This window comes from Somniosus microcephalus, chromosome 2 (genome assembly GCF_052327205.1).
Source record: "Somniosus microcephalus isolate GS21.2 chromosome 2, FLI_Smic_1.0, whole genome shotgun sequence".
NCBI lineage: Eukaryota > Metazoa > Chordata > Chondrichthyes > Squaliformes > Somniosidae > Somniosus > Somniosus microcephalus.
The window spans coordinates 195,325,782-195,350,699 of record NC_140988.1 but is presented as its reverse complement, the minus strand read 5'-3'; the positions used below and the strand labels follow the sequence as shown (position 1 = coordinate 195,350,699).

The window sequence follows — 24,918 nt, the reverse complement described above, 5'->3', positions numbered from 1 at the left end:
CAGGAGTAGGCCATTCGGCCCTTCGAGCCTGCTCCGCCATTCAATGAGATCATGGCTGATCTTCGTCTGAGATCATAGCTGATCTTACCAGTTCAGTACCCCGTCCCCGCCTTTTCTCCGTAACCCTTAATCCCCTTAGCCTTCAGAAATATATCCAATTCTCTCTTGAAAATATTTATTGAATTAGCCTTCACAGCCCTCTGTGGCAGGGAATTCCACAGGCTCACCACTCTTTGAGTGAAGAAATTCTTCCTCATCTCTGTTTTAAATGATTTGCCCGCTATTTTTAGACTGTGGCCCCTGGTTCTGTGCTCCCCGGCCATTGGAAACATTCTCTCTGAATTCAGCCTGTCCAGGCCTGCCATAATTTTATATGTTTCGATGAGATCCCCTCTCAATCTTCTAAACTCCAGTGAGTACAAGCCCAAACTATTTAATCTCTCTTCGTAGGTCATTCCCGCCATTCCAGGTATCAGCCTGGTGAATCGCCGTTGCACTCTTTCCATGGCAAGAACATCCTTCCGCAGATGGGGCGACCAAAACTGTACACAATACTCCAGATGCGGTCTCACCAGCACCTTGTACAGCTGTAGTAAGGTATCCCTATTCCTATACTCGAACCCCCTTGATATGAAGGCCAACATACCATTTGCCTTCTTGATCGCCTGTTGCACCTGCATGCTCTCCTTCAGTGACTGGTGCACAAGAACACCCAGGTCCCTCTGCACTTCCCCATCTCCCAATCTATTGCCATTTAGATAATAATCTACCCTCCTGTTTTTACCCCCAAAGTGGATAACCTCGCATTTATCCACATTATAGTGCATCTGCCACGTATCTGCCCATTCCCCCAACCTGTCCAAATCGCACTGTAGCCTCCTGACATCCTCATCAGAGCCCACCCCTCCTCCTAGTTTAGTGTCGTCAGCGAATTTGGAAATATTGCATCCAATTCCCTGATCCAGATCATTTATATATATTGTGAACAGCTGGGGTCCCAGGACAGATCCTTGCGGCACCCCGCTGGTCACTGCCTGCCACTCCGAAAACGAGCCGTTTATTCCAACTCTCTGTTTTCTATCCGCCAGCCAGTTCTCTATCCACGTTAATACTTTGCCCCCAATCCCATGAGCCTTAATTTTGCATGATAATCTTTTGTGTGGAACCTTATCGAAGGCTTTCTGGAAGTCAAGGTACACCACATCCACTGGCTCTCCCCCATCTATTTTACCAGTTACTTCCTCAAAAAATTCCAGCAGATTAGTCAAACACGATTTACCCTTTGTAAATCCATGTTGACTCTGTCCGATCCTTTCCCCATTTGTCAAGTGCTCCGCTATTTTATCCTTAATAATGGACTCTAGCATTTTGCCCACAACCGATGTAAGGCTTGCCTTACTGGTCTATAATTCCCTGCTTTCTCTCTACCCCCCTTTTTAAATATTGGGGTAACATTAGCTACCCTCCAATCCACGGGTACTGTTCCCGAGTCAATGGAGTTCCGGAAGATGATCCTTAGAGCATCTGCTATCTCCAGGGCCACCTCCTTAAGTACCCTAGGATGTAGTTTATCAGGCCCCGGGGATTTGTCGGCCTTCAGTCCCCTCAACTTACCCAACACCATATCCCTAGAGATACTAATTTCTGTCAGCTCCTCCCTCTCATTAGTCCCTATGTTTGCCGATATTCCTGGGAGGTTATTTGTGTCCTCCTTTGTGAATACAGAACCAAAGTATGAGTTTAATTGGTCTGCCATTTCCTTATTCTCCATTATATATTCTCCCGAATCGGACTGCAAGGGACCGACTTGGGATTTTACCAGTCTTTTCCTCCTGATATACCGATAAAAGCTTTTGCAGTCTGTCTTTATGTTTGCTGCAAGTTTACTTTCGTATTCTATTTTCCCCTTCCTGATTAATCCCTTTGTCCTCTTTTGCTGTATCTTGTACTGCCCCCAATCTTCCGGTCTGGTGCTTTTTTTTGCCAGTTGATATGCCCTTTTTTTTGATTTTATGCTGTCCCTAATTTCCCTCGTTATCCACGGTTGAGTCACCTTTTTAGGTTTATTTTTATGCCAAACCGGTATAAACATGTTCTGGAATTCTTCCATTCTATCTTTGAATGCTTGCCATTGTCTCTCCACTGTCAATCCCCCCAGAAACACCACCCAATCAATCTTACCCAATTCCCGTCTCATACCCTCGTAATTCCCTTTATTTAAGTTCTGGACCTTAGTCTCTGATTCAATTTCCTCACTCTCCATCTCGACTGAGAGCTCGATCATATTATGATCGCTCTGACCCAAGGGGCCTCGTACAAGAAGATTGCTGATAAGTCCCTTCTCATTGCACAATACCCAGTCTAAAATGGCCTGATCTCGAGTCGGCTCCTCGACATATTGGTCCAGATAACCGTCCCGAAAACATTCCAGGAATTCCTCCTCCTCAGAATTTTTACTAATTTGGGTAGTCCAATCAATATGTAAATTAAAGTCACCCATGATGACAGCTGTGCTCTTATCGCACGCTTCTCTAATTTCCCTTTTTATGCCTTCCCTCACCTCCATATTACTATTTGGAGGCCTATATATCACACCCACTAACGTTTTCCTCCCCTTGCTATTTCTCATTTCTACCCATACAGATTCCGTTTCATCCGAGTTAATATCCTTCCTTTCCATTGCATTAATCCCCTCCTTTACCAGCAATGCTACCCCACCTCCCCTACCTTTTTGCCGATCCTTCCTAAATATTGTATATCCCTGGATGTTAAGTTCCCAGCCTTGCCCACCCTGCAGCCACGTTTCTGTAATCCCAATCAAATCATACTTGTTTACCTCTATTTCCACAACTAATTCATCCACCTTGTTCCTAATGCTTCTAGCATTAAGATACAAAGCCTTCAGGCTTGCTTTTTTCACACTCTCATTATGAATTAGTTTGGCCCTTTGTGTTTCTCTCCTTTGCTTATTGCTTCTCACCTTTCTACCATCTATTTCTGACTTCATATGACTTCCCTCTTTTCCACTACCTAGGTTCCCATCCCCCTGCCGAAGTGTGGAATTCCCGACAGCTCCAAACCACGCCAAGTTAGAGGAGGCGGGCCGTTGGGTTGAAGGACTTGGAGTGTTCGAGATGTCGGTGTTCAGGTGAGTAATGTGTGCATGAGTGCAAAGGTAAGTGTGTCTGGAGTGTTTAAAGAAGTTTAAATGACCTTTTCTTACCTTTACAGCCTTCCTTCCTTTAGGTCTCGGGAGTTCCTCATCTCACCGGCACAGCAAGCAGAATGGCTGCGAACTGTCAAAAGTGACAGCCTTCTGTGCAGGAGAGATTTCTAACTGAGTCTGTGGAGAAGGACTCATGTTAGAAGTAAGACTGTCAGTATTTGACAGCTTCAAAGAGCTTTCAAACACTGATATTTCATCTGTCAAAACCTCTTGACAGATGAAATTTCAGTCTGTGACGTCACCTGTTGCCGGGTGGCCCTTAATTGGCCTGCTGAGCCCGCTGGGTGGGCTCAACAAGGTCAATCAAGTTAAAATCGCGTGGATTGGCCACATCTCGATGGAGGTAGGGCAATAACCACGAAAGTTGTAGACCCGCCTCCATCACGCCCCTGAATGAAAATCCAGCCATTTGTGTCTTAATGCGAGGAGCATTCGTAATAAGGTGGATGAATTAGCTGTGCAAATAGATGTAAATGGATATGATGTAATTGGAATTACGGAGACATAGCTCCAGAGTGACCAAGGCTAAGAATTCAACATCCAGGGGTATTCAATATTCAGGAAGGACAGGCAAAAAGGAAAAGGAGGTGGGGTAGCTTTGCTGGTTAAAGAGATTAACACAATAGTAAGGAAGGATATTAGCTCTGATGATGTGGAATCTGTATGGGTAGAGCTGAGAAATACCAAGCAGCAGAAAACATTAGTGGGAGTTTTATACAGACCCCCAAAAAGTAATGCTGAGGTTCGGGATGGCATTAAACGGGAAATTAGAGACGCATGCAATAAGGGCAAAGCAGTTGTCATGGGTGACTTTAATCTACATATAGATTGGGCTAACCAAATTAATAACAATACTGTGGAGGAGGAATTCCTACAGTGTATACGGGATGGTTTCCTGGACCAATATTTCGAGGAACCAACTAGAGATCAGGGCATCATAGACTGGGTATTATGTAATGAGAAAGGTTTAATTAGCAATGTTGTTGTGCGAGGCCCCTTGGGGAAGAGCGATCATAATATGATCGAATTCTTCATTAAGATGGAGAGTGAAGTAGTTGACTCAGAGGCTAGGGTCCTGAATTTAAATAAAGGAAACTACGATGATATGAGGCGCGAGTTGGCTGGAATGGATTGGGGAATGTTACTTAAAGTGTCGACAGTGGATAGGCAATGGCAAACATGGATGAACTACAGAATTTGTTCATCCCTGTTTGGCATAAAAATAAAACAAAAAAGTTGACTCAACCATGGCTAACAGGGAAAATTAGGGATAGCATAAGTTCCAAGGAGAGGACATATAAATTGGCCAGAAAAAGCAGCAACCTGTGGAGTGGGAGCAGTTTAGTATACAGCAAAGGAGGACAAAGGGATTAATTAAGAGGGGGAAAATAGAATATGAGAGTAAGCTTGCAGGAAACATAAAAACTGACTGTAAAAGCTTCTATACATATGTGAAGAGAAAAAGATTGGTGAAGTGAAGTGTAGGCCCCTTGCAGTCAGAATCAGGGGAATTTATAATGGGGAACAAAAAAATGGCAGACCAATTAAATACATACTTTGGTTCTGTCTTCACAAAGGAGGACACATAACCTTCCAGAGATGTCAGGGAACATAGGGTCTAATGAGAGGGAGGAATTGAATGAAATCAGTATTTGTAGGGAAATGGTGTTAGGGAAATTGACAGGATTGAAGGCCGAAAAATCCCCAGGGCCTGATAATCTACATCCTAGGGTACTTAAAGAAGTGGCCCTAGAAACAGCAGATGCATTGCTGGTCATCTTCCAAAATTCTATAGACTCTGGCATGGTTCCCATGGATTGGAGGGTAGCTAATGTAACCCCACTATTTCAAAAAGGTGGTAGACAGAAAATGGGGAATTATAGACCGGTAAGCCTGACATCGGTAGTGGGGAAAATGCTAGAGTCCATTATAAAAGATGTAATAGCAGAGCACTTGGAAAACAGTAACAGGATCAGAGAAAGTCAACATGGAATTACAAAAGGTAAATCATGCTTGACTAATCTACTGGAATTTTTTGAGGATGTAACTGGTAGAATAGATGAGGGAAAACCAGTGGATGTGGTGTATTTGGACTTTCAGAAGGCTTTCGATAAGGTCCCGCATAAGAGATTGGCGTGCAAAGTTAAAGCACGTGCGATTGGGGCTAAGGTACTGACTTGGATGGAGAACTGCTTGGCAGACGGATGGAGAACTGCTTGGCAGACAGGAAGCAAAGAGTTGGAATAAATGGGTCTTTTTCCGAGTGGCAGGCAGTGACTAGTGGGGTACCACAGGGGTCAGTGCTAGGGCCCCAGCTATTCACAATATATATTAATGATCTAGACGAGGGAACTAGATGTAATATCTCCAAGTTTGCAGATGACACAAAGCTGGGTGTGCGTGTGTGCTGTGAGAAGGATGCAGAGAAACTCCAGTATGATTTGGACAGGTTGGGTGATTATACTGCATCTGCCATGCATCTGCCCAATGTGGATAAATGCGAGGTTATCCACTTTGGTGGCAAAAACAGGAAGGCAGATTATTACCTGAACGGCAATAGATTGGGAAAAGGAGAAGTGCAACGAGACCTGGGTGTCCTTGTGCACCAGTCACTGAAGGTAAACATGCAGGTGCAGCAGGTGGTTAAGAAGGGAAGTGCTATGTTGGCCTTCATAACGAGAGAATTCAAGTACAGGAGCAAGGATTTCTTGCTGCAGTTGTACTGGGCCTTGGTGAGACAACACCTTGAGTATTGTGTGCAGTTTTGGTCACCTTACCTGAGGAAGGATGTTCTTGCCATGGAGGGAGTGCAGCGAAGATTCACCAGACTGATACCTGGGATGGCAGGAATGACGTATGAAGAGAGATTGGGTCGATTAGGCTTATATAGCTAGAGTTTACAAGAATGAGAGGGGATCTCATTGAAACTTATAAAGTTCTAACAGGACGAGACCAACTGGATGCAGGAAGGATGTTCCCGATGGCGGGGGAGTCCAGAACCAGGGGTCACAGTCTAATGATAAGGGGTAATCCATTTAGGACTGAGATGAGGAGGAATTTCTTCACCCAGAGAGTGGTGAACCTGTGGAATTCTCTACCACAGAAGGCAGTGGAGGCCAATTCATTAATTAAATATATTCAAGAAGGAGTTAGATATATTTCTTAAGGCTAAAGGGATCAAGGGCTATGGGGAGAAAGCAGGGACAGGGTACTGAATTTGGATGATCAGCCATGATCTCATTAAATGGCGGAACAGGCTCGCGTGGCCGAATGGCCTACTCCTGCTCCTATCTTCTATGTTTCTATGAGTGATTTAGTCACTGAGCCTGCTGGAACCAAAACCATGTTTTTGTACACAAAGGGAATCAAGGGATATGAGGATGGGGCGGCAAAGTGCATTTGAGGTAGATGATCAGCCATGATCTTATTGAATGGCGGAGCACGCTCGAGGGGCTGTTTGGCCTATACCTGCTCCTATTTCTTATGTTCTTATGAAGGGAATGTTTATGCTATGTTACTGGAAGCCTGGACTAATGATCCGTAGACAGGAGTACAAATCCCACAAAGGCAGCTGGGGAATTTAAATTCTGTTAATTAACTATCGGATTTTCATAAAAACCCATCTGGTTCACTAATGTCCTTTAGGGAACAAAATCTGCCATCCTTATGCGGTCTGGCCTATATGTGACTCGAAACCCACAGCAATGTGGTTGACTCTTAAAAGCCCTCTGAATTGGCCTAGCAAGCCACTCGTTGCTGGGTTAAAATCCTGGAACTCCCTCCCTACCTTCACCACACGGACTGCAGTGGTTCAAGAAGGCAGCTCACCGCCACCTTCTCAAGGGTATTTAGGGATAGCTAATAAATGCTGGCCTTGCCAGTGACACCCACATCCTGTGAATGAATAAAAACAAAACAGGACTCTTCCTTATCTGATAGAATATTACTTCCAAAAGCATGGCAAATACTTGCTATCAAATGCCCTCTTTTTGTAATGTACATCTGTGCTACCTTGTTTAGTGCATTGACACCATCTTTGGAGTGACTAAACAGCAAAGAGAAGGAAGGAAGGAAGGGAAAGAAGGGAGGGAAGGAACAAAGGAAGGAAGGAATTAATTTCTCACCCACAGGTCATCCAAATTTGCTTCACAGTAACTGAATTACTTTTGGAATGCAGTCACAGTTGTTGTGTGCAAATGCAGCAGCTAATTTGCACACAGCAAAGTCCCACAAACAGCCAAGAGATGAATGACAAATCATCGGTTTCTTTGGTGTTGGTTGAGGAAAGAATGTTGGCCAGGGCATTGGGAGAACTCTCGTGGTTTTCTCAAATAGTGCAATGTGATCTTTTGCATCTACCTGAAAAGGAGACGGGGCCAAGACTTAGAATCGCATCAAATGTACAAACCTTTATTTAACGCCTTAAGGACGTGTCAAGTTAGGAATCAATAATGTTTGGCCACTGCATCTTGAAATCTAACAGCAGTAGCTGCATTCATGAAGCATTTAAAGTTACACTGTTCAGTAAGGCCTGGCATTGCGTTGGTATTTCCAGCGCAATTTGCCCAAAGTTGGCCAAACCAGTGCAAAAGATTGCGAAAATTCAAGTGCAAATTATATTCAGCGCAAATTGAGTTTCGGTGATCTTTTACACAAGTTTAAAAAGCCCGACCCGCCACCAAAACTGGCCTAATCCCCAGATCGAATTAATAACCATGGTGAGTTTCCACTAATTGTGCCGATTTGCGGGCCTTTGAGGAGGATCTTAAAATTAAACCTTTTTTTTTAGGCACATGGACAAAAATAGACACCTTTTAAAAGTTTTTTTTTTTTTGGAATTTACAAGAAACTGACTACTGTACATCAATGTATAGTTTTTAAAAAATCCATTTTCAGTTATTTAAGATTGGGTTACTCACAGGTGGTGGACTAGACACTCTGATTAAAAATGCTTCTCTTTTTGTGATAAACCCATTTTCAGCTGTATTAATAAAACTGAACCAGGTTACCATTCATAAATATATCAAGGAATATTTTTAATGCAAATATTTTTTTTAAAAAGACATTCTAAAACGCTGCCCGATTGCACTGGTTCATGGAAGATTTTACGTTCAGCGATATGCAAATGATTTGAGCAGAAACTTGAGCAAAAAATTAACTTTGCAAAACCAGCGCAATTTTGAGCGCAATTTGTGCCCAGGTAACCGATTGAGTCCAAAGAGGAAACTCTTCGTCTAAATGTTAATTTAAATTATACATTTTTTAAAGTGCTAGCAATGTAATAATACTTTTTCCTGATGTCACAATATGATACAGACATCTGCCCTGCAATTATGCAGGAACGCTTTCTGGACAGGTGAGGGTACAGTTTGGGGTAGGACCTTGCCATGGCGAGTTCCCATACCTTTTCTGCACATCAGAAATTCCAAGCAAGCTAGTGGTAAACTCATGATATTCCTGCCCATATTTTGGCGAGTGTATTATTGCACCTTAAATATTAGGGCTAAACATCACGCAATTTATTTTCCTCCATTTGTGCCTATGTATCCTTGGTGCCATGCATTACTCAGAGGCATTGGGGGGATTTAAAATTTAAATGGCCAGTTTTAGCAATGCAGCTGATCGCAAAGCAATCAATTATATTTCCAAAGCTGGCAAAACCTGGAAGTTTCATTTTTTTTTTCTTATGCTACTACTGCCCCGTACGATGGGATAAGAAATCATTTATAAACAACCCTTCTTATTTTGCATGAAATGCAGTAGATAAATGATTTGGCCTCTATTTTTGGTTCAATCGAGATAAACCCAAACCCACCTAATTCAAAACCAGACCAGATCAGATTTTAAAATGAGGTGTTTTCCTAGAATACAATGTACTTTTCTCTATATATTGTCTGCAGTCTCATGCTATGGCAAGTTGCAGAGTGAAAATGCTGTCTGGTACCTGAGGTGGGTGCTCCAGTTGTTTCAAAAATGGTACAGATGCCCACATGCAATATATAAATCTCCCTGGTCTTAGGAATTCCATATGATAGAAGGGGTGGGCAGGAGTTCCATCCCATCCCAGAACTGCCTCCAAAAGGCCTCCTCCAGAAATTCAGCCTGACCTTGTCAGACATCACTGGGTGGGATTGCACTTGCCTGGTTCCACTCTTACCTATCTAATCATAGCCAGAGAATCACCCGCAATGGCTTCACTTCCCGCTCCAGCATCGTTACCTCTGGTGTTCCCCAAGGACCTATCCTTGGCTCCCCCCTATTTCTCATTTACATACTGCCCCTCGGCAATATCATCCGAAAACACGTCAGTTTCCACATGTATGCTGACAACACCCAGCTCAAACTCACCACCACGTCTCTTGCCACCTCCACTACCTCTAATTTGTTAGACTGCTTGTCTGACATCCAGTACTGGATGAGCAGAAATTTCCTCCAACTAAAAATTGGTAAAACCGAAGCCCATTGTTTTCGGTCCCTGCCACAAACTCCGTTCCCTAGCCACCGACTCCATCCCTCTCCCTAGCATCTGCCTGAGGCTGAACCAGACTGTTCGCAACCTTGGTGTCATATTTGACCTTGAAATGAGCTTCCGATCACATATCTAAGACGGCCTATTTACACCTCCATAACATCACCTGTCTCCGCCCCTCTCAGCACATCTGCTGCTGAAACCCTCATCCATGACTTTGTTACTGCTAGAATTTACTATGCCAACGCACTCCTGGCTAGCCTGCCGCGTGCTACTCTACGTAAACTTGAGGTCATCCAAAACTCAGCTGCCCTTTCCTAGCTCGCACCAAGTTCCATTCACCCATCAACCCTGTGCTCGCTGACCTATATTGGCTCCCAGTTAAGCAATGCCTCTACTTTAAAATTCTCATCCTTGTTTTCAAATCCCTCCATGGCCTTGCCCCTCCCTATCTATAATCTCCTCCAGCCCCACAACCCTGAGAGATATCTGCGCTGCTCTAATTATGGCCGCTTGAGCATCCCTCATTTTAATCGGCAAACAATAGGTGACCGTGCCTTCTGTTGCCTAGTGCCTAAGCTCTGGAATTCCCTGCCTAAACCTCTCTACCTCTCTTTCCTCCTTTAAGATGCTCCTTAAAACCTACCTCTTCATCGGCCCTAATTTCTCCTTGTGGCTCAGTGTCAAATTCTGTTTTATAACACTCCTGTGAAATGCCTTGGGATGTTTTACTATGTTAAAGGTGCTATATAAATACAAGTTGTTGTTGTTGTTACAGACAATGCTTTATATTTCAGTGACTGGGACTTCACGTAGCCTTAAATTTCCAGAAAATCAATGATCAGAAATGTGCAAGATGAAGAACTGAGCTCAGTCTCAGAGTATCGATTCAATTAGGTGTTCAATTGAAAATGTGCTCACATTTTGACAATACCATAGGCCTCAGAAAATAAAACTGTTTTCTAATAATTACTTCACTATCTAGTTCAGAATTAATCTAATTCTAGAGGTCAAAGGACATCAACTAAAATGTCACACAATTAGCATTGAATCCTCTCACATTTGAGCACATTATCAGTCTCTCTATCTCTCAGCAATAAAACTAATTGTGTTGCTGGATGTATGATTAAAATCACTTTTCAGATCAAACTCTGCTACCTACATCCCATCCATAGTTACTTAAGATGTCAAAATTAACTTTCTGGTTATCAGAACTATTTCTTTGCTTTTACTAATCTGTAAACCAGCTCCATATTAACAAAAAAGAACAAATTAAGTATAAACATTGATCCTCAAGTAGTGATGATTTTGTGAAGAAAAAACATTATTCATTTGTTTGTTCTGATAATTGTGTCTAATAAAACAAACAGACAAATTCATATCAGCGTAACTCTATTAACCACTGAGCTCACATTTTCTGAATATGTAAAGAGCACAGTTTCGATTGGGCACTGGATCAGAAGTTGAAGAAAGGACAGGAACTGATTTATAAACCATCCTGCCTACTTTACATGAAATGTGGCAGATAAATGAATCAGCCTCTATTTTTGTTCAATCCAAACTAACCCAAGCCCACCTAAGCCAAGACCCAATTAGATTTTAAAATTGGTTCTAGGCCTAGAATATAAATGGCAAGCTACTTTTATCTTTCAATTCTGTCTGTAGTCTGTCCCACTCTTCATGCTATGACTTCACATTATGCTAGTCTTTGTATAAACACAGCAGTCTATTCTACTTTTCAAGTCAACGGTACTTTTTTAAGTCCCCATATGCATGTCCTATTGTTCTGGTTTCATATTAATTGTGGCTAAGGATGAAAACTAAGCAATTTGACTCAGTCAAATTATGCAAAAACTAAGCATTCTGTTATTTGACTATTTCTAATTATATTTTTAAATACCATGAATCTTGTGAGTGGTTAGCAGTCGAGAGATGATTTAAGTAACAGTTACCAGTTTGCTGCATCTAACCAGTAGAAACCAGTTGTGCTACTGAAATCTCAGAGCTTAGAGTAAGTTCTGAAAGGGTTTGGAAAAATTTGATCCTGGAGAATTTGAGCTAATGATCTGAGGTAAGGAACCCAGAAACTTGAGGATATATTCACATTATAACTAGCATCAGTACAAAACTGTTTTGCTAAATAACAATGCTGCAGTAACAATGCCGATGTAATCTGAATCCAGAGTCAGGTTCTGACCTGACACCGGAGCGAAGAGAGTGAAACTTGACAAAGTCAGTTTGGGCTTTAAGTTAGTTGCAATGGAACAAATTGAACGTTTTACTTAAGTGTGCTTAACCTTCTCAATAGTGTCAGCTGTGGTTCAGTGGGTAGCGCATTCGCCTCTGAGTTAGAAGGTTGTGGGTTCAGGCTCCACTCCAGGGACTTGACCACATAAATCTAGGCTGACACTCCAGGGCAGTACTGAGGGAGTGCTGCACTGTTGGAGGTGCCGTCTTTTGGATGAGATATTAAATCGAAGTCCCGTCTGCTCTCTCAGGTGAATGTAAAGATCCCATGGCACTATTTCAAAGAAGAGCAAGGGAGTTATCCCCGGTGTCATGGCCAATATTTATCCCTCAACCAACATCACTAAAAAACAGATTATCTGGTCATTACCACAGTGCTGTTTGTGGGAGCTTGCTGTGTGCAAATTGGCTGCCGTGTTTCCCACATTACAACAGTGGCTACATTTCAAAAAGTACTTAGTTTGCTGTAAAGCACTTTGAAATGTCCTGAGGTCATGAATGGTGCTATATAAATGCAAGTCTTTCTTTTATTTCTTTTTGCTGCAGAACACTGACAGAACAACTATCACACTCAATGTGGATGTGGTCCCTTTAAGGAAACCGGCTGATGATGCTTCATCAAATGACGTCATCAGACCCGCTTCCTTTAAATTGGCCGGGAACCTCGCAGGGCGGGCTTAACAAGGGGAAAATCCTTTTCACAGAGCGGCTGGAGCCGGGAGCGGGGCCGGGACCCACCACCGACCTCTCTCGCCGCGATCCCGCCTCTGATGGCAAAATCATGGCCAATGACTTCTTCAGAGCTGCAGCTGTATTTTTCCTTTCAGATCTCTGTAAAATAAAGCTTGACTACTGCCCAATAGCCCCAATAAATTATTTTCACTTGGGTGACTATAGTATGTGATTCCCTTGATGTCTAGTTGACCCCACTTCTTTCGGTATCTATACTACTCCAGGATCAAAGAATGCCAAGGTATGTTTCCTAAATTGTTTTAGTCCAAATAATATATGGCCTGAAAAGGATTATGCTGCATTTATGCTCTTGACAATAAATGGAGAAAGGTAAAATGTTTTTTTTTTCATATATAGAAAAAGGTGTTGCTTGGCAAAAATATTGGTTCTCTGTTAAATTCGCCAACCTGGCTACAGGTGGTAGCTGGCCAACATTGTAGAGATTTTTTTTATTGAACTCCAGCCACAGCAAGAGAGTGAAATTTAGGAATCTTCAATGAATTATCCAGTATCCCAAATATGCTATGTAGTATAATAGACCTGTCGGGCTTTATGCAGTTTTAGTGTGGATAGTACTGAGCGTTTGTCTAGTCTTGAAAATATATAGAGTAGGTTATTATTGATTCTACTGAAACAAATGTTGACAATTATAAGAGGGATTATGCTTATTACATAATTAATTTAAGGATATGCTATCATTTGAATGCACTATATTCTTTCCTTATAGATTTGTAATGATAATATTTTGAGCTTCACTTCAATATGAATCTATTTTAATTGCAATCTTCTCATTTAGGTCAATGGAGAGTGCAATACATGAATTGGTCAATTTGGTCAAACTGAACCAATGCAAAATCACGTCAACAATTCAGTGGCATAATCCTTTTTTTGTCAAATTGATTTTGTACCCTGAGAAATATAAAGTGGTTAAGTAGGGTAATCGGTCTATGAGTGCCCTTGATAAACATCAAAGCATTAACATTGTACATAATCTTATATCTGTATTTGTTTAGGATAATTCACTCAATGTTCCTTTCAATACAAACAATTAATCAACCTCCTTGATGTGCCTTCCAGAATACTCAAAGGCAGATTACATACTAGCACAGGAACCACAGGAAAAAACCCACTATGGACAACTGAGCTATATCTAAGTCCTACCTGTACGGAACATATATTAAAAACTTCCATTATACCCAGTCAAGTATTTATTTAATGTCAGTGGATATTGTTGTGGTTGGTACATTAGGATAAGATGCCAACGTGGTTTAGATGTGAGATTCCTATGACAATCTTGATATATGAAACCAAACTTGTCAGTGTATTCAAACCAGAAAAGAAACGGGCATAGTCTATTTGAAAGCGCTTTTTCCAGGATCCAAGGGGAAAGAGATTATCTTGCAACTTCTGCATTTTTTCATGGGCTTGGATACCAGATGCTTGTGCATCAGGGAAATTAAATAGATGTATAACGCCATTATGCTTTTATACATACATGTATATTTTTATTAATATCTAGAAAAAAAAAACCAGCTTATATTTCTGCTATAGAGCTCTGTGGTATATCCATCTTTGCCTGATAATTTTCTGAAGGGCATTTAGGTTATTTCTAGTTTGAATGGAGCATTTAATATTTCTTTGTTCTCATCAGTCAAGAAGAAGTGAAAGATGAACTGTCCCTTTATTGAAGAGTCATGTTTGCAGATGTATAACTTTTTCACTCAATTTTCTCCATTACCTCTCTCTTGAAGGTTGTGACTTATGCTGGTGTTTGGCACCATGGGCACTAGGGGACCTCCAGGTCCGCTGAACCCTGAACAATGTGTCAGCATGCAATAGGCGAGGAACGCAGCGGCGGGATTGCAGCTTAGGTAAGGGAGTCGAGGGTTATGGGGAGCGGGCAGGGAGGTGGAGTTGAGGCCAAGATCAGATCAGCCATGATCTTACTGAATGGCAGAGCAGGCTCGAGGGGTCAAATTACCGACTGTTGTGTTTCCTTATGTTCTTATATACTATATATATTACAGACACTTTTAGTTCATTTTAGTTAGTGCTTTTACTCAGCTGTATTTTTGCTTTGTTGCAGTGCTGCCGCATGGTGCGGAGTAATACGAGATGTCTGACGCTGCACTGTGCACTGTCCATGCAGAGTGTGCCACATAGCAATATAACTACACCATACCAAAGTAGGTCCAATTAACGATGTGATACTATAACAATGTAACATCCCTCTTTCTCAAAAAACGAAAACATGAAATTTAACAATTTAAATTAACAAATATTATATCTAAACTATTATCATCAACTACAAAGAATCATGAGGTTTTTTTTTTATTCGCGATATCGCTCAGGTGGTTGGATGTTGTCCCTCCATCTTGTGGATTTGGTGGTGACCATTCCTCTCTGCGGTGTTTTGGTGTATTCCGCTCTCGTTGTTGTTGTTGCTGTCGCCTTTGGAGTTGGAGTGTGCATGCTCGTGGTTGTTTGATTTGTAGCGCTTGTTTCTGGTGTTGTACTGCTTGTGGTAGCTGGTGTTGTCAATGTTGCTGATGTCTGCTGCTTATCCAGTTCAGGTGAAGGTCCGATGTGGTGTCTGTTCCATCTGTATTGGTTACCAGGTTCAGTCTCTACGAAGTAGGATCTTGGAGTATCAGCTTTTCAAATGACCTTGGCTGGATTCCAGGTTTTCAACACCGGGTCTTGCACATGCACTGATTGTCCATTCAGCAATTCTGGTAGCGTCTTTGCATGTTTATCGTAATGTTTACTTCCTACGATTTGTGCTTCTGTCAGCTTTTGTCTCAGAATCTCAGAAACCTCACAGTGCAGATAGAGGCAATTTCGGCCCATCGAGCCTGCACCGACACATATCCCACCCGATCCCCGTAACCCCTACACCAACACATATCCCACCCTATCCCCGTAACCCCACATATTTAATCCCCCTAACACTAAGGGTCAATTTTTATCATAGCCAATCAACCTAACCCGCACATCTTTGGACTGTGGGAGGAAACCGGAGCACCCGGAGAAAACCCATGCAAACACGGGGAGAATGTGCAAACTCCACACAGACAGTCACCCGAGGTCGGATTCGAACCCGGGTCCCTGGCGCTGTGAGGCAACAGTGCTAACCACTATGCCACCGTGCTGCCCTGTCTGAAGTCCTCCTGGTCCTGGGGAGGATGGATTTTTGCTGGAAGTGTAGTCTTAAACTTCCTCCCATTCAGCAATTCCGCAGGTGATTTCATGTCTGCTTTCAGTGGTGTTGATCTGAGTGATAGGAGGGCAAGGTCTTGGTCTTCCCCCATCTCACTACTTTTGATGAGAGTTCTCTTGACAGTCTGGATCAGTCTTTTGATAAACCCGTGTCCCCTTGAGAAATGTGGGGATGAGGTTACTATTTTGAACCCATACTTTTCTGCCAGAGCTCTGAATTCATTCGATGTGAACTGGGTTCCATTGTCACAGATTACATTTTCCAGGATTCCTTGTTCAGCAAACAAGCTCTTTGCAATCCTGGTGGTAGTTTTGGCTCTCAAGTCTTTCATCCTTCTCACAAAAGGAAACTTGGAATAGTAATCTGTCACTATGAGATACCATTCTTGATTGCACATGAAGAGATCTGCCATAACAGTGTGCCATGGTCTTGACGGTATTTCACTAGGTATCATCTCCTCTTTCTGTTGTGCATTTCTGTATTTCTGGCATATACCACATGCAGAGACCATCTGTTCGATATTTTTGTACATGCCTATCCAGTATACAGCTGATCTGGCTCTCAGCTTACATTTCTCCATTCCCATGTGGCCTTCATGTATGAGATGGAGAAGTTGTGTCTGCATCGTCTTTGGCATGATGATCCTCGATCCAGCAAGGAGAATACCGTCTTCTACTGCAATATCATCTTTAATCGTCCAGTATTGATGAATTGTCGCCTGTACCTGCTGGATTCTCTCCGGCCACCCCTGTATTACTTGTTGTGTGAGTAGTTGCAACTCCTCATCTTTGCTAGTCTCATCTCTGATTTGACTGAGCTTTGTAGGGGTAACATTCACTAGGTGGTGGATCTTTACTGTTAGGCCCTCCACCTCATGTTTCTCATATGGTGCCAATCGAGACAACGCATCTGCTAGCACCATTTCCTTTCCTGGCTTATATTTAAGTGTGAAGTCACAGCTTTAGATCCTTAGAAGTAGTCTTTGCAGTCTTACATGCACTTTGCACAGATTCTTCTTATAGATCTGTTCTGGTGGATGATGGTCACTCTATTGTAAATCGCCTGCCATATAGGTATGTATGGAATTTCTTGCATCTGTTCACTACTGCTAATAGTTCTCTTTCTATGTTGGCGTATCTCGTCTCGGCTGACGTCAAGGCCTTTGATGCGAAAGCTATCGGCTTTCCTTCCTGCACCAGAGCTGCCTCTAGTCCTCTGGTAGAAGCGTCTACTTGCAGAGTGACTGGTTTTCTTCTGTCATAATATAACAGGCTTGTTTCTTTGCACAACAGTTCTTTAAGTTGTTTGAAATTCCTTTCGTGTGATTCAGACCACTGGTATTTAGCGTCTTCTTTCAATAGCTCTCTGAGATTTGTTGTATGTTCCGACATGTGTGGGATGAAAGAACTCATGTATTGGACCAAGCCGAGGTAACTCCTCAGCTCTTTCTTGTCTTTGGGTGGTTTCATTTCAGCAATCGCGGCAATCTTCTCTGGATTTGGCTTGACTCCCTCTGGTGTATAAATCATACCGAAGAATTGGCATTCCTTGACTTTAACTATGCACTTATCTGCATTTAACTTGATGCCAGCCTTCCTGGTACTCTCCATGGCCTCATGTAGGTGCATGTCATGGTCTCTTTCATCTGTTCCACAGATCTGAATATCATCAGCTATTCCTATAGCTCCTTCACAGCTTCTGTATGTCTCGTCTATTTTCTGTTGAAAGATATCTTGACTGACCTTTAGCCCGAATGGTAGCCGTAGGAATTTATAACGCCCAAATGGTGTGTTGAATGTTGTCAGTGTTGTTGATTCCTCATCCAACTTCACGTTCCAATATCCATTTCTGGCATCTAGTTTTGAGAAAACCATGGCTCCTGCCAGTGATGGCGTAATCTCCTCTAGCTATGTGGGATAGTGGTCCCTCTTTATCGCCTGGTTTAGATCTTTGGGGTCCAAACATATTCTGAGACGTCCGTTTGGCTTTTCTCGTACCACAATTGAGTTTACCCAGTCTGTGGGTTCAGTGACCTTTACGATCACTCCCTTTTCTTCCATCTCCTTTAGCTCTCTTTCAAGCTTTGTCTTCAGCTCAATGGGTACTTTTCGTGGAGCATGGATAACGGGCTTTACCTCTGGATCGATGGTGATGTGGTATTGGAAATCTCCGAAACATCCCACTGTATCATCGAAACATTCCAGATACATGTCTATCAAGTCTTTTTTACTCTTGATTTGTGGGCGGTTCTCCAGTGGGGTGTTGCTGTCTATCTTCAGTGGCGTTTCCGTCAGCTCATGATGCACTGAGATCAATCTCAACTTCTCGCAGCTGTTTAATCCCAGGATCGCTGGCCCCTCAGTGTCGGTGACATAGAACATGCAGTTGATGTTCTTTCTTTTATGTGTCCCTTTGATAAAGGTTATTCCGAGTTCTTCCCCCCATATGCTGTCAGCGTGACATTACTTGCCTTTAAACAACCATTTTTCGGGTAGCCATCTTCTCTCAGGTTTTCGGGAACGATCTGCTGGTACAGTCCAGCTTCAACTTTAAGTTGATGGTTGTGGGCTGACCTTTGACCTTTTTTTTGATTTGGATGATGGTGTGCAATTCTCTCCTCGGAGTATTTTCTGCTCTGGACATCTCGTGAAGCTGTATCTTTATGGTTTCGATGTTTAGTGCATTGTCGTGATCATCATCATCATCCTGCTCATCCATGGCATGGATATTGTGTTTCTTTCTCTGGTTCTGCTGTCCGCCTTTGTTTTTGACGTATGTTCCTTCTTTCTTCGTTCGACACCTCTTTTTCCAGTGGTTTAGTTTGCCACATGCATTGCAGCTTGTTCCATATGCTGGACATTTCCTCTTGTCTGTGTAATCGTGTGGTCTTCCACAATTCCTGCACATGTTTCCCCCGTTGTCATGTGCATGTCTTTGTGTGTTGTACTTTTCTCTCACTGCATCCACTCTGTTGTCCGTCTCAGAAGCTGTCCGCATGTCAGCCATTTGAGAAATCAGCGTTTTCATTTGTTGCTTCATGGCTTCATGAGCTCTCGCAGTATCTATAGCCTCTGTTATTCCGAGCTTTTCTTTTCCTATCAGGGCTTTTTGTGCCTCTACATGCACTGACCCCCATATTAGCTGGTCCACAAGCCTTTCATCCATTTCCTTAAATTTACACTTGCTGGCTTCATTTCTCAGCCTTGTCAGGAAATTGTCAGCTGTTTCACCGGGTTCCTGTCTTAGACTCTGGAATTTGTATCTGTGTATACGGTGATTGGATTTAGGCTCTAGATGGTTGCTGAATTTATCAAAAATTGTCACAGGGTTTTCCTTTTCCTCTTCAGTCAAACTCCAGCTATTATACAAATCTAGACCTTTTTCTCCTGTCCACAACAGAATGTAACTAACCTTTTCCTCGTTGGTAGTACCCTTCAGGAAGCTTTTGAATGAAAGCTCATATTTCTGTTTGAACTTGCGGAATGCTTCTACTACATCGTCGGCTTCCCAGTTCATGAGGGGTTGCATTTGCACAGTCGTCATTTTAGTTTCCCGTACGATTCACTCTCAATCACCGCATAAAATCGCTTTTCGTCTTATTCGTAGTTCGTACAGCACAATTTTGTACTCACTTCTACCGCTGCCACCATGTTGTGTCTCCTTGTGTTCTTATATTATATATATATTACAGACACTTTTAGTTCATTTTAGTTAGTGCTTTTACTCAGCTGTATATTTGCTTTGTTACAGTGCTGCCGCATGGTGCAGAGTGATACAAGATGTCCGACGCTGCACTGTGCACTGCCCGTGCACAGTGTGCCACATAGCAATATAACTACACCATACCAAAGTAGTTCCATACCAAAGTAGTTCCATTTAACGATGTGATACTATAACAATGTAACACCTACTCCTGCTCCTACGTCTTATGTTCTTATTATTTTCACATGAAAACAGGAGGCCGGGGGGGAGGAGTGAAAGTTGTAAAAATCTAAATCCCGACCCCAAACCACCCACTTTCACCTTTTACTCAGGCAGGATGGGGGGCAGGCAGCCAAACCAGTGCCAGCAGGCTGGTTGACATTTTAAATATTAACATGAGGCCCGAGGCCTCTGCTTTTACCTGGTGAGTAGGGTTAACTGCAGGCGGCTGGGGATCCCAGAGCTCGGTATTCCCAGTAGCTGCAGCAAGGTAAGATCAGATCAGAGAGCAATCCTTCTGGGCTGGGAGGAGCAGGACTCCTTCCACCCGGCCCCCCAACCTGACTCACCAGCAGCCCGTCCCTCCCCAGGGTCGGGGATCGCCGCCCCTCACCCCGCTGGGGTCGGGGATCGGACTACTCCATTCCCCCACTGCCAGGGATTGCACCTCATCCCCGGGGATGGGGATCAGACCCCACCGAGGTCAGGGGTCGGGCCCCCTGTGGATCCCACCTCAGCCCCGGGGTCGGGGCCGGGGATCGGAATCCCTCCCCCCCCCCCCCCCACCCAGGGATCCCACCTCAGCCCCAGGGGTGGGGATCGGAATCCCTCCCCCCCCCCCCCACCCAGGGATCCCACCTCAGCCCTGGGGTCGGAAATTGGATTCCACCGAGGTCAGGGATCGGAAGCCCGGGGATCCCACCTCAGCCCCGGGGTCGGGGATCGGAATCCCTCCCGCCCCCCCCACCCAGGAATCGCACCTCAGCCCTGGGGTCAGGGTTCAGACCCCCCGGGGATTGCCCTCCCCCCTCACCACCCCGGGGTCGGCGATTGAACACCCCCACCCCCGCCCCCGGATCGCAACTCAGTCCCGGGTTTGGGGATTAGACCGCCCACCCCTAGGCTTTGAACCCCCACTGGGCTTGGAAACCGCTCCCCCCCGCCCCCACCTTTGGACCCAGAACTTACCTGTTGCTGCAGTGTCCTGGCCAGCCAGCATTCCCTGCCCGACTGGAAGCCAGCCTGTCAATCATTACATCACACAGCATGCCGGGAAACCTGGACTATTTGGTCCGGGTCTCCCCCCTCCTCCAGCTCCAGGCGGGTGGGAAATGAGAAAATCCTGGCTAATATCCACACATCTGCACATCCCAGCAGGAATCCCTGGGCAACTAATCTATAACTACGAATTCTTTCGTAAGGAACATTCCATGAAGCCAGGGAGCATGAATATTTAAAGGAACATTTTTTTTTTAAATCAAGCGATACCATCCATCTGCACGTGTTGTATTTTTGTGGGTTGGGTCATCCCAAGAAAAACTTGATTTAAAAAACATAAGCAGTTCTATAATATCAGCAGTGGGTACCCTAGCTAATTTTCCCCCATCCCCTCCTCCATATCCCAAAGACACTGAAGCCAATGTATTACCCCTACCACTGCCCAAGCTGAAGTCAGCTTACTCAGCCCAGAGCCAATTAAAGCTCTGAAGATTAATATTAACAGAACTGTAGCACAAATGCTCCTTTCAATTTCCTTTGCTGTGTTCCGTGCTGGGCCTCTATCAACTCCCTCTGCTATCCTCGCAGCATCTTTATAGTGGGTACCAGCTCTACAATGTGAGCTGTAAGGCAAACATGAGGAAGTGTGCACATTCACTTTTAATTAGTGCTTAATAAGTGTAAAGTATATTAGTGCTAGGCCTGTGCAGTAACAAACATTAAAATGGGAAGAATGCTAGCAACAAACAATAGTTAGTGAATGCTCCATTAATGCTAAGAAGCAATATTATATTAACGCACACCTAGCTCTAATGCACAAATGAATTTCACTCCCAAAGCATGATAGTTTTCTGGAGTAATTTTCCGGGAATGACCACTGAAACAAATATTATTGATGGGTTCAAGAGTCAACTACTAAGGCGATCCCATGCTCCAAATGGTGGTAAATGCCACACAGAGGGACACAAAGTCCATGATTTCTGCCCATTAAAATGAATGAATGGAAAATCACAGGCACTGTCCATGCAATTTTCTGCAAGGTGCAGAATCTATTGTAAATTGCTAATAGCTCTTAAGTAAGATCAACTGCTTAAGTTAAAATTTAAATGATAAATTTTTAAGTTTCTTCAGACTTAAGCAGAGACAAACAAACAAGCTCTCCTGCTGGAGAGCTACATAGATACATAGAGATAGGAACAGGAGTAGACCATTCGGCCCTTCGAGCCTGCTCCGCCATTCAATGAGATCATGGCTGATCTTCGTCTGAGATCATAGCTGATCTTACCAGTTCAGTACCCCGTCCCCGCCTTTTCTCCGTAACCCTTAATCCCCTTAGCCTTCAGAAATATATCCAATTCTCTCTTGAAAATATTTATTGAATTAGCCTTCACAGCCCTCTGTGGCAGGGAATTCCACAGGCTCACCACTCTTTGAGTGAAGAAATTCTTCCTCATCTCTGTTTTAAATGATTTGCCCGCTATTTTTAGACTGTGGCCCCTGGTTCTGTGCTCCCCGGCCATTGGAAACATTCTCTCTGAATTCAGCCTGTCCAGGCCTGCCATAATTTTATATGTTTCGATGAGATCCCCTCTCAATCTTCTAAACTCCAGTGAGTACAAGCCCAAACTATTTAATCTCTCTTCGTAGGTCATTCCCGCCATTCCAGGTATCAGCCTGGTGAATCGCCGTTGCACTCTTTCCATGGCAAGAACATCCTTCCGCAGATGGGGCGACCAAAACTGTACACAATACTCCAGATGCGGTCTCACCAGCACCTTGTACAGCTGTAGTAAGGTATCCCTATTCCTATACTCGAACCCCCTTGATATGAAGGCCAACATACCATTTGCCTTCTTAATCGCCTGTTGCACCTGCATGCTCTCCTTCAGTGACTGGTGCACAAGAACACCCAGGTCCCTCTGCACTTCCCCATCTCCCAATCTATTGCCATTTAGATAATAATCTACCCTCCTGTTTTTACCCCCAAAGTGGATAACCTCGCATTTATCCACATTATAGTGCATCTGCCACGTATCCGCCCATTCCCCCAACCTGTCCAAATCGCACTGTAGCCTCCTGACATCCTCATCAGAGCCCACCCCTCCTCCTAGTTTAGTGTCGTCAGCGAATTTGGAAATATTGCATCCAATTCCCTGATCCAGATCATTTATATATATTGTGAACAGCTGGGGTCCCAGGACAGATCCTTGCGGCACCCCGCTGGTCACTGCCTGCCACTCCGAAAACGAGCCGTTTATTCCAACTCTCTGTTTTCTATCCGCCAGCCAGTTCTCTATCCACGTTAATACTTTGCCCCCAATCCCATGAGCCTTAATTTTGCATGATAATCTTTTGTGTGGAACCTTATCGAAGGCTTTCTGGAAGTCAAGGTACACCACATCCACTGGCTCTCCCCCATCTATTTTACCAGTTACTTCCTCAAAAAATTCCAGCAGATTAGTCAAACACGATTTACCCTTTGTAAATCCATGTTGACTCTGTCCGATCCTTTCCCCATTTGTCAAGTGCTCCGCTATTTTATCCTTAATAATGGACTCTAGCATTCTGCCCACAACCGATGTAAGGCTTACTGGTCTATAATTCCCTGCTTTCTCTCTACCCCCCTTTTTAAATATTGGGGTAACATTAGCTACCCTCCAATCCACGGGTACTGTTCCCGAGTCAATGGAGTTCCGGAAGATGATCCTTAGAGCATCTGCTATCTCCAGGGCCACCTCCTTAAGTACCCTAGGATGTAGTTTATCAGGCCCCGGGGATTTGTCGGCCTTCAGTCCCCTCAACTTACCCAACACCATATCCCTAGAGATACTAATTTCTGTCAGCTCCTCCCTCTCATTAGTCCCTATGTTTGCCGATATTCCTGGGAGGTTATTTGTGTCCTCCCTTGTGAATACAGAACCAAAGTATGAGTTTAATTGGTCTGCCATTTCCTTATTCTCCATTATACATTCTCCCGAATCGGACTGCAAGGGACCGACTTGGGATTTTACCAGTCTTTTCCTCCTGATATACCGATAAAAGCTTTTGCAGTCTGTCTTTATGTTTGCTGCAAGTTTACTTTCGTATTCTATTTTCCCCTTCCTGATTAATCCCTTTGTCCTCTTTTGCTGTATCCTGTACTGCCCCCAATCTTCCGGTCTGGTGCTTTTTTTTGCCAGTTGATATGCCCTTTTTTTTGATTTTATGCTGTCCCTAATTTCCCTCGTTATCCACGGTTGAGTCACCTTTTTAGGTTTATTTTTATGCCAAACCGGTATAAACATGTTCTGGAATTCTTCCATTCTATCTTTGAATGCTTGCCATTGTCTATCCACTGTCAATCCCCCCAGAAACACCACCCAATCAATCTTACCCAATTCCCGTCTCATACCCTCGTAATTCCCTTTATTTAAGTTCTGGACCTTAGTCTCTGATTCAATTTCCTCACTCTCCATCTCGACTGAGAGCTCGATCATATTATGATCGCTCTGACCCAAGGGGCCTCGTACAAGAAGATTGCTGATAAGTCCCTTCTCATTGCACAATACCCAGTCTAAAATGGCCTGATCTCGAGTCGGCTCCTCGACATATTGGTCCAGATAACCGTCCCGAAAACATTCCAGGAATTCCTCCTCCTCAGAATTTTTACTAATTTGGGTAGTCCAATCAATATGTAAATTAAAGTCACCCATGATGACAGCTGTGCTCTTATCGCACGCTTCTCTAATTTCCCTTTTTATGCCTTCCCTCACCTCCATATTACTATTTGGAGGCCTATATATCACACCCACTAACGTTTTCCTCCCCTTGCTATTTCTCATTTCTACCCATACAGATTCCGTTTCATCCGAGTTAATATCCTTCCTTTCCATTGCATTAATCCCCTCCTTTACCAGCAATACTACCCCACCTCCCCTACCTTTTTGCCGATCCTTCCTAAATATTGTATATCCCTGGATGTTAAGTTCCCAGCCTTGCCCACCCTGCAGCCACGTTTCTGTAATCCCAATCAAATCATACTTGTTTACCTCTATTTCCACAACTAATTCATCCACCTTGTTCCTAATGCTTCTAGCATTAAGATACAAAGCCTTCAGGCTTGCT

The 24,918-nt window shown here is 43.6% G+C and overlaps 1 protein-coding gene across 3 annotated transcripts in view; it reads right to left on the bottom strand.

Moving 5' to 3' along the window:
* pcdh7b (protocadherin 7b) overlaps positions 1-24,918 on the bottom strand; it is a 589,810-nt gene that overhangs the window by 192,151 nt on the left and 372,741 nt on the right. The window lies entirely within an intron of this gene.